At 43.0% G+C, this 8,568-nt stretch overlaps 1 pseudogene; it reads left to right on the top strand.

The window, feature by feature from the left end:
- The first annotated feature begins 205 nt into the window (after nucleotides 1-205).
- On the top strand, nucleotides 206-626 carry LOC120226364 (annotated as a pseudogene).
- Nucleotides 627-8,568: the final 7,942 nt, after the last annotated feature.

The following is an 8,568-nucleotide window of genomic DNA, read 5'->3' as shown; positions in this document are numbered from 1 at the left end:
GCTCAGGGCATGATCTCACAGTTCGTGGGTTCGAGCCCCGTGTAGGGCTCTGTGCTGACAGCCTGGAGCCAGCTTTGGATTCTGTGTCTCCCTGGCTCTCTGCCCCCCTCCTCCACTCGCACTCTCTCTCTCTCAAAAATAAATAAACGTTAAAAAAAATTTAAAAATATATTTTAGCTCTTTTCCTTCTGCACGCCAGTGAAGATCTTGGTGTCATCATGGGCCACCACCTCGCCTGGTGTTACCAGTATTGTAAAGCCAAGCCGTATCCAAGGTCTTGCTTCTGCAGCCGTGTTCCTGATGCCAAGATCCGCGTTTTTGACCTGGGGTATAAGAATGCAAAAGTGGACGAGTTCCCACGGTGTGGCCACAAGATGTCCGATGAATATGTGCAGTGCCAGTCTGAAGCCCTGGAGGCTACCCGTATGTGTGTCAACAAGTAAGTGCATGTACTTAGAGCTACATCTGAGTATCCACAAGATGTTGTCCTGGGTTGGAGCTGACAGGCTCTGGGCAGTTTTGTGGGCTGCATTTGGAAAGCCCCAGGGCACAGTGGCCAGGGTCCACATTGGCCACATCATCACGTCCATCCATACCAAGTTGCAGAACAAGGAGCATGTGATTGAGGCCCCACATAGGGCCAAGTTCAAGTTCCCTGACTGCCAGAAGATCCACATTTCCCAGAAGTGGAGCTTTACTAAGTTTAACGCAGGCAAATTTGAAGACATGGTTGCTGAAAAGCAGCTCATCCCAGATGGGTGTGGGGTCAAATACATCCCTAATCGTGGCCCCTTGGACAAATCTGCACTCATGAGAACCTGCACTGCCCCTCCCTATTCATGTCCACCAATGAATCCTGCTTCCTGTCTAAAAAAAAATATTTTAGGGGTACCTGAGTGGCTTAGTCAGTTCAGCGTCTGACTTCGGGTGAGCTCATGATCTTGCAGTTTGTGAGTTTGGGCATTTGGCTCTGTGCTGACTGCTCAGAACCTGGAGTCTGCCTCAGATTCTGTCTCCCACTCTCTCTGCCCCTCTACCACTATCTGTCTGTCTGTCTCTCTAAAAAATAAATAAACATTTAAAAAATAAAAATAAAGGGGCGCCTGGGTGGCTCAGTCGGTTGAGCGTCTGACTTTGGCTCAGGTCATGATCTCACAGTTCGTGGGTTTGAGCCCTGCATCAGGCTCTGTGCTGACAGCTAGCTCAGAGCCTGGAGCCTGTTTCAGATTCTGTGTCTCTTTCTCTCTGACCCTCCTCTCCTCACGCTGTCTCTCTCTCTCTCTCAGAAATAAAAAAAAAAAAATTTTAAATAAATAAATAAAAATAAAAATTAAATTAAATTAAAAATGTCGTAAAAAATGAAGGTTGTTAAACAAACTAAAACAATGAATTATTTGAGGGGTACCTGGCTGGCTCACTCAGAAGGGCATACGACTCTTCATCTCAGGGTGGTGAGTTTGAGCCCCACATTGGGTGTGGTGATTACTAAAAAATGAATAAATAAACTTTTGAAAAATTATTTGGAAAGATTAATGGAACAGACAGGTCTCTGGCAAGTGTATCATTAAGGAGCGATCACATAAATAGCCAAGATTTTAAGGATTAAATGATTTAAAAGACTGGGGACTTATAAAAGAATCCACAGATTCAAAGAATTTTTAAAAATTAAGGAAATAACACGTTCAACAAAATAAAACAAAAGAACAGGGAAGAGCTGTTCAATAAGTCATATTAGGAAAACCGATTAGTAATTGGGAGGATATATCTAATTTCTCTTTTCATATAATTCACCAAAAATCAATTTGCAGTGTAGTATATGTTCTCTCTAGGGCTGGTTAATCAAGTGAAAAAGTGTGGGAAAATATACATAAAATTTACCAACTTAATCATTTTAAGTATATAGTTTATTAGTGTTAAGCACATTCCCATTATTGTGTATTCGACCTCCAAAATTCTTTTTATATTAGAAAACTGAATGTCTATACCTATTTAACAACAACTCCCCATCTCCCCTCCCCTCAGGCCCTGGCAACCACCATTCCACTTTCTGTCTCTGGGATTTGACTACTGTCGGGACCTTGAATAAGTAGGAACATACGGTATCTGTCCTTTTGTCATTGGCTTATTTCACTTAGCATAATGTCCTCAGGTTCATCTGTATTACAGCACATCACAGAATTGACTTCCTTTTTAAAGCTCAATAATATTCCTTTTTTCCATTTTGTTTATTTATCTTTTGGACACTTGGGTTGCTTCTACTATGTTTCTCTTTTAGCTATTATGAATAATGCTGCTATGAACATGGATGTGATATCTCTTTAAGACCCTGTTTTCAATTATTTTGGTTATACAGCCAGAAATGAAATGGCTGGGGGTGCCCGGCTGGCTCAGTTGGTTGGTTGTCCAACTTTGGCTCAGGTCATGATCTCACAGTTTGTGGGTTCGAGTCCCATGTCAGGCTCTGTGCTGACAGCTAGCTCAGAGCCTGGAGCCTGTTGCAGATTCTATGTCTCCCTCTCTCCCTGACCCTCCCCTGCTCATGCTGTCTCTCTCTCTCAGAAATAAATAAAACATTAAAAAATTAAAAAAAAAAAAGAAATGAAATGGCTGGAGCGTCTGGTAATTTTATTTGTTAAGTTTTTGAGGAACCAATGTAATGTTTTCCATGGTGGTTACACCATTTCACATTTCCATCAACAATGCACAAGGGTTCAAATTTCTCCACATTCTCACCAACACGTGTTGTTTTCTGTTTTCTTTGATTTTTTGTTTGATTACAGTCATCCTAATGGGTGGGAAGTTGTATCTCACTGTGGTTTGATTTTCATTTCCCTAGTGACTAGTGACGTTGAGCATTTTTTCATGTGCTTTATTTATTGATCTTTCTAGGAGAAACCTCCGTTGGAGGCCCTTGTCCGTGTGTGAATCACATTTGTTTTTGTGTTGTGGAGTTGTTCACTATACATTCTGGATATTGTGATTTTCATATATGTGATTTTCAAATATTTTCTCCCATTCTGTGGGTTACCTTTTCCCTCTGTTGACCATGTCCTATATTGCACAAAAATTTTAATTTTGATGAGGTCTAAATTTATCTATTTTTTCTTTTCAGACCTGTGCCTTTGGTGTCATATCCAAGAAACCATTACCAAATCCAATATTATGACTCTTTTCCCCTATGTTTTTGATGAAGAATATTATAGTCTTAACTCTTATATTTGGGTCTCTGATCTGTTTTGAACTAATTTTTTGTACATGGTGTTAAGTAAGGGTCTAACTTAATTTTTTTGGCATGAGACTATCCAGTTTTCCCAGAACCATATTAAACATTTTTTTAAGGTTTATTTATTTTTGAGAGGGGGTTGGGGAGGGGCAGAGAGAGACTGTTAAATGAGGGAAAGAACAGTCTCAGCACGCTTGTCAAAATAATTTGACTGTAGGGGCGCCTGGGTGGCTCAGTTGGTTAAGTGTCCGACTCTTGGTTTCAGCTCAGGTCAGGATCTCACAGTTTGTGAGTTTAAGCCCTGCATCAAAGAACCTGATTGGGATGCTCTCTCTCTCTCTCTCTCTCTCTCTCTCTCTCTCAATTGGAGGAGCGCCTGGGTGGCTCAGTTGGTTAAGCATCCGACTTCGGCTCAGGTCTTGATCTCATGGCTTGTGAGTTCAAGCCCCGTGTCGGGTTCTGTGCTGACAGCTCAGAGCCTGGAGCCTGGTTTGGATTCTGTGTCTTCCTCTCTCTCTCTGCCCCTCCCCCACTTATGCCCTGTCTCTTTGTCTCTCTGACTCTCTCAAAATGTAAAAATTAGAAAAAAAACCATTTGACTATATATGTGAGGGTTTATTTTCAGGCTCTGTCTCCTCAATGGAATCACCTTGGGAGATTTACCCCCACACCCAGGGGTTCTGATGTAAATGCAGCCTGACGTTGGAGGTTTTAACAGTCCACAGGTGCTTCTAATGTGCATCCAAGGTTGAGTGATGAAGAGCTAACATTGACTGAGTGCTTATACTGAGCCAGGTCCAGCATTCTACATGTTATACATCCTTGAAACCTCACATAATAACCTTGTGAGATTGATCTGTCATTTCCCCATATATAGAGGGGCCAATGAGTCACAAAGAGATCAAGTGGTTGCCAAGGACACACAGATTAAAAATGACAGGGTCTCTACTCGAACTTCAGAGCCCCATGCCCCATATCACAGTGCTGTGCTGCCAAGGGTCACATGCTAGTCCCTGCCATGATGCCGGCCTCAAGATTCCCCTGGGTGGAAAGATGGCCCATAATCTAAAAGGCAGGGATATGCCCGCCCTTGCTAGACTTGTCCGGTCTGGCAGCCAAGGTTACAAAAGGGATCGAGGACTCTGTTTTAAGCTCCCAAGGCCAACGCCTGCGTGGACCCTCCCAGGATGTGACCCCAAATCCCTGGGCTCCCTCCCAGAGATATCTGAGCTGAGAGACCCCAGGCCACCTGGCTCCTCTCCAGCCCATCTGGACTCTTATCACTGGCCTCCCTAATCCAAGTCCATGATTTCATGATGTGTAGTTCTTTACATGATGCTTGTGGGGTTAGAAGCCCCCAACACTGCTCTAACAAAACAAATGTGCATGTTGGGGCCTGTGGGACTATGGAGAACTGAAATAGTCATTTTTCCCAGTCTCCCGAGAGACCTGAGAATCTTTTAGGTCTGTCCTCACTCCAGCTGATGAGTTTCAGGGAGCCACAGGGCAGCCGGGAATAAAGAAGTTTCCGTGCCTCACTCTCTTCCAGTCATTGTGAAAGTAAGTCCTGGAAAGAAAAGGGGGTAAGTGCATTCTTATTCTCATTTTACACAAGAGGAAAAAGGCACAGAGAAGTTCAGCTACCGGTCCAACACTTCACAGCCAGCGGGGATGGAGGCAGAGATCGAACTCAGGTAACCTGGTGCCAAAACCCTGCTGTCACCAGACAGAGCACACCACTGCCTCAGTGGGGCGCCAATGGGTGGGCATTAAAAAAAAAAATGAGGATTAAATCAGAACAGCTACAGAGAAAAGGGAAACTGAACATTAGAACAGGAAAAATGAAGCTCGGGGTGGGGGACAGAAAGCCAGTGAAAATGAAGGGATAAAGTAGATCAATAAAATAGAGATGGTTTCAAATGGAAGGCAAAGGAGGGCCCAGGAAGAAGACAAAGCAGGGTAAGACTATAGTTTAAAATCCTGCAAAGTAAGATTAGGAGTTTTCAAAAGAACAGTCAAGGGAGAAACACAATGAGCGCACAATGAAAGGAGGGTTTACAAAGATATAAGAGAAACTGAAGCCAAACCCCCGCATGAAAAAATAATTGGCAAGGAGGTTAAAAAGGATAGAGGGTGGAAAAATCTCACTGGAGGCAGCTGTGGAGACTGAAAGAGGGTTTTTAGGACACATCCAGCTTCTAGCTCATCCTAAAATAGGCAGGAAGGCCTCAGGCACCCTCTGCTTCTGCAGCCTCTGATCTCTGGGCCCGCCCCTCATTCCCACCTAAGGAGACCTGGGGCAGAATTTTCTAGAATGCTGCTTCTCAAAGTGGGGCACTTGACCAGCAACACCCCATTACGTGGAGCAGTTCCTTAGGAATGCAGAGCCTCAGGTCTCCCTCCAGACCCACTGGTTCAGCATCTGCATTTTAGCAAGAGCCAGGGGATGAGGATTCGTGTGCACCTGAAAGATTGAGCCGTATTGCTTTGCAAGAACTGTTACATTTCTTCCCTTGATTTTTAGTTTATGAAGTATTTTAAATCTCCAAAGAAGTATAAAAATAATGCAGCACTTAGGAACATACAACTCAGATATAACAAATGTTAGCATTTTGACAAATTTGCTGCAGATCTTTTTTTTTTTTTGGTCCTTAAGACAGAAAAGGTATAGTTTCTTCCTCCCACTTCCGTTCTCTTTCCTTTCCTGGAGATAGCTGCGGCTCTGAATTTGGTGTTTCGTTCTCTGTATTTTATTTACACCTTTATTGCAAAGGTAGGAATGCATACATAAACACACAATCACTTTATGTGCATTTAATTTTACACAAAAGGTGCCATATGCTATATATCTTTCTGCAGCTCCCCTCTGTAATGCAGCACGGAGTCTTACAAGTTCATGCGTGTTGACTTACCGCAGCTGAGCTCACTCATTTTAATAGCCGTGTCGTGTTCCTTTGACAGCATATTGTGAGATACATTTATTAGTTCTCCTACTGAGTAACAATTAGGCTGTTTCTGAGTTTTTGCTGTTACTTAAAGAAAAGCTGAAATGACCATTTGCAGGTCTTTGCGCACAGGTGTGAGCATTTCGCAACTTGCAGGTACAGAGGAGAGGGTTTTCAGCACCAATTTACACTTTTGCCAAACACGTGCAAGTGTTCTTCGGTGTTCAAGCCCTCGCCACGTTTGATTGCAATGGCGTTTTAGACACTATGGGCTGGCTAACCGGGTATGTTCTAGCCCTTTCTACTTCGTTTATCTCTATTGCAGAGATGGATGAGACAACCAAACACCAACATTCTCATCTCCCTTTCATCGTTGGTAGCCATGGAACCTGGCTCTGGACACCGTGCCTCCCATGCCTTATTAAAGAAGAATAATCAGAGGCAAAAGTGACCAAATGTCAGAGTTAAGAATTGATTGCAGGTGCATAAGTGTTGTTAACATCACTCTCCGTTCTTTCGTGGATATTTGAAACACTTTATATGGCAAAAGTTGGCTGAATGGATTTTAAAGCTTTTGCTTTTCTGGCAAAGAGGATCAGTGCTTTAGCTTTCATCTTTCTTCTTTGATTCTGGCTTTAAAACTGGGTGAGATGCTGGGAGGTACACGAGCTACCTTGCAATCGTGTGGTCGAGCTACGGAACCGGTGCTCACCGTTGGTTACCTCCAGACTTCCCCAGACCTCTTGTTATGATGTGAGAAAAAGAATCTCCTAATTGTCTGCTACCGTCAGATCTTCTGTTACTTGTAGCCTAATGTATTCCTGATTAATATAGCCGGGCTTGCTAGTTTTTGCCAGTCTAAAGGATGTAAATAGTATCTCATTATGTTTTAATATGCATTTCCCTGTGTACTGAAGAAGCTGTATTTCTTTAAAAATTTTTAACATCTGTTTATTTTTGAGAGACAGAGAAAGACAGAGCATGAGTGGGGGAGGGGCAGAGAGAGATGGAGACAGAATCCAGAGCAGGCTCCAGGCTCCGAGCTGTCAGCACAGAGCCCTATGCAGGGTTCGAACCCATGAACCACGAGATCATGATCTGAGCTGAAATCCATCGCTTAACTAACTGAGCCACCCAGGCACCCCAGAAGCTGAGTATTTTTCTATGTTTCTATGTCTCACGTGTTTATTGGTCATAGAAACTGTTCCTTTGCCTGTTTACCTTTGGATTTTTGCCCTTATTATTTGTAGTTTAAAGAAATATCTGGGGTATCAATTCTTTCTCAATTATACACACTACAAATATTATCTCTAAGTTTGCAGCTTTTCTTTTTCACTTTATTTGTGGCTTTCCATGATTGTATGAGTTTTTGACGTATCAGTACAAAACCTTTACATTTTAACGTAGTTAAGTTTGACAATATTGAGTCTTGTTAAGCATTCTTTCCTATCCAGAAGGCAAAAAGACAATTTTCCAGAATTTTCTTCCACAAGTTTTACTTTTAATATTTAAGTCCTTAATCACCTTGGAATTTATTTTGAGTGTGGTATGAGCTAAGGACCTCACTGGTGCTTTTCTCTATGTGGATAACCAATCCTCCGAGTCACATTTAATAAAGAGTCCACCCCTTTTCCATGTGTTTGTAACTCCACTTCCTGTATGCACTGTGGGAGGCAGCCACTAGGATGACCCCCATGATCTCACCTCCTGGTATTCAGGTCCTTCTTAGTCCCCTCCCCTTGAGCTGGACATAGTGACTCACTTGGCATAAATGGACTATGGCAGTAATAAGGGTACATTACTTTTCAGATGAGGTTATTATAAGAACATTCGGGCTGGGGCGCCTGGGTAGCTCAGTCGGTTAAGCATCCGACTCTCGGTTTTGGCTCAGCTCATGCTCTCATGGTTTTGTGAGTTCGAGCCACCTGTCTGGCTCTGCACTGACAGTGTGGAGTCTGCCTGGGATTCTATCTCTCCTTCTCTCTCCACCCCTCCCCTGCTCATGCTGTCTCTGTCTCTCTCAAAATAAATAAATAAACTTAAAAAAAAAAAAGAAGAGGATTGTGGCTCTCCTCTTGGTTTTTCTTTCTAGGTTTCTCAAATCACTCACTGTGGAGGAAGCCAGCTGCCATGTTGTGGGAACAGCCGTCTCTATGGATAGACCCTTCTGGTGAAAATCAAAAGCCTCTCATCGGTAGCTGTGAATGAGCTTGGAAGTGGATTTTCCTCCCTTCATATTATTGCAACCCTGGCCAATGACTTGCTTACAACCTCAGGAAAGACCCTGTGCCAGGACCACACTGTCACTTCTGGACTGCTAATCTTCAGGAAGTATCTGAGATCATGAATTTTGTGGTTTTAAGCTACTAGAATTCGGGGCAACTTGTGACACAGCATTAC

The sequence above is a fragment of the Hyaena hyaena genome, unplaced genomic scaffold, assembly GCF_003009895.1.
Source record: "Hyaena hyaena isolate Hyena2069 unplaced genomic scaffold, ASM300989v1 scaffold_16, whole genome shotgun sequence".
Taxonomy (NCBI): domain Eukaryota; kingdom Metazoa; phylum Chordata; class Mammalia; order Carnivora; family Hyaenidae; genus Hyaena; species Hyaena hyaena.
This window is presented reverse-complemented; position numbering and strand designations above follow the sequence as displayed.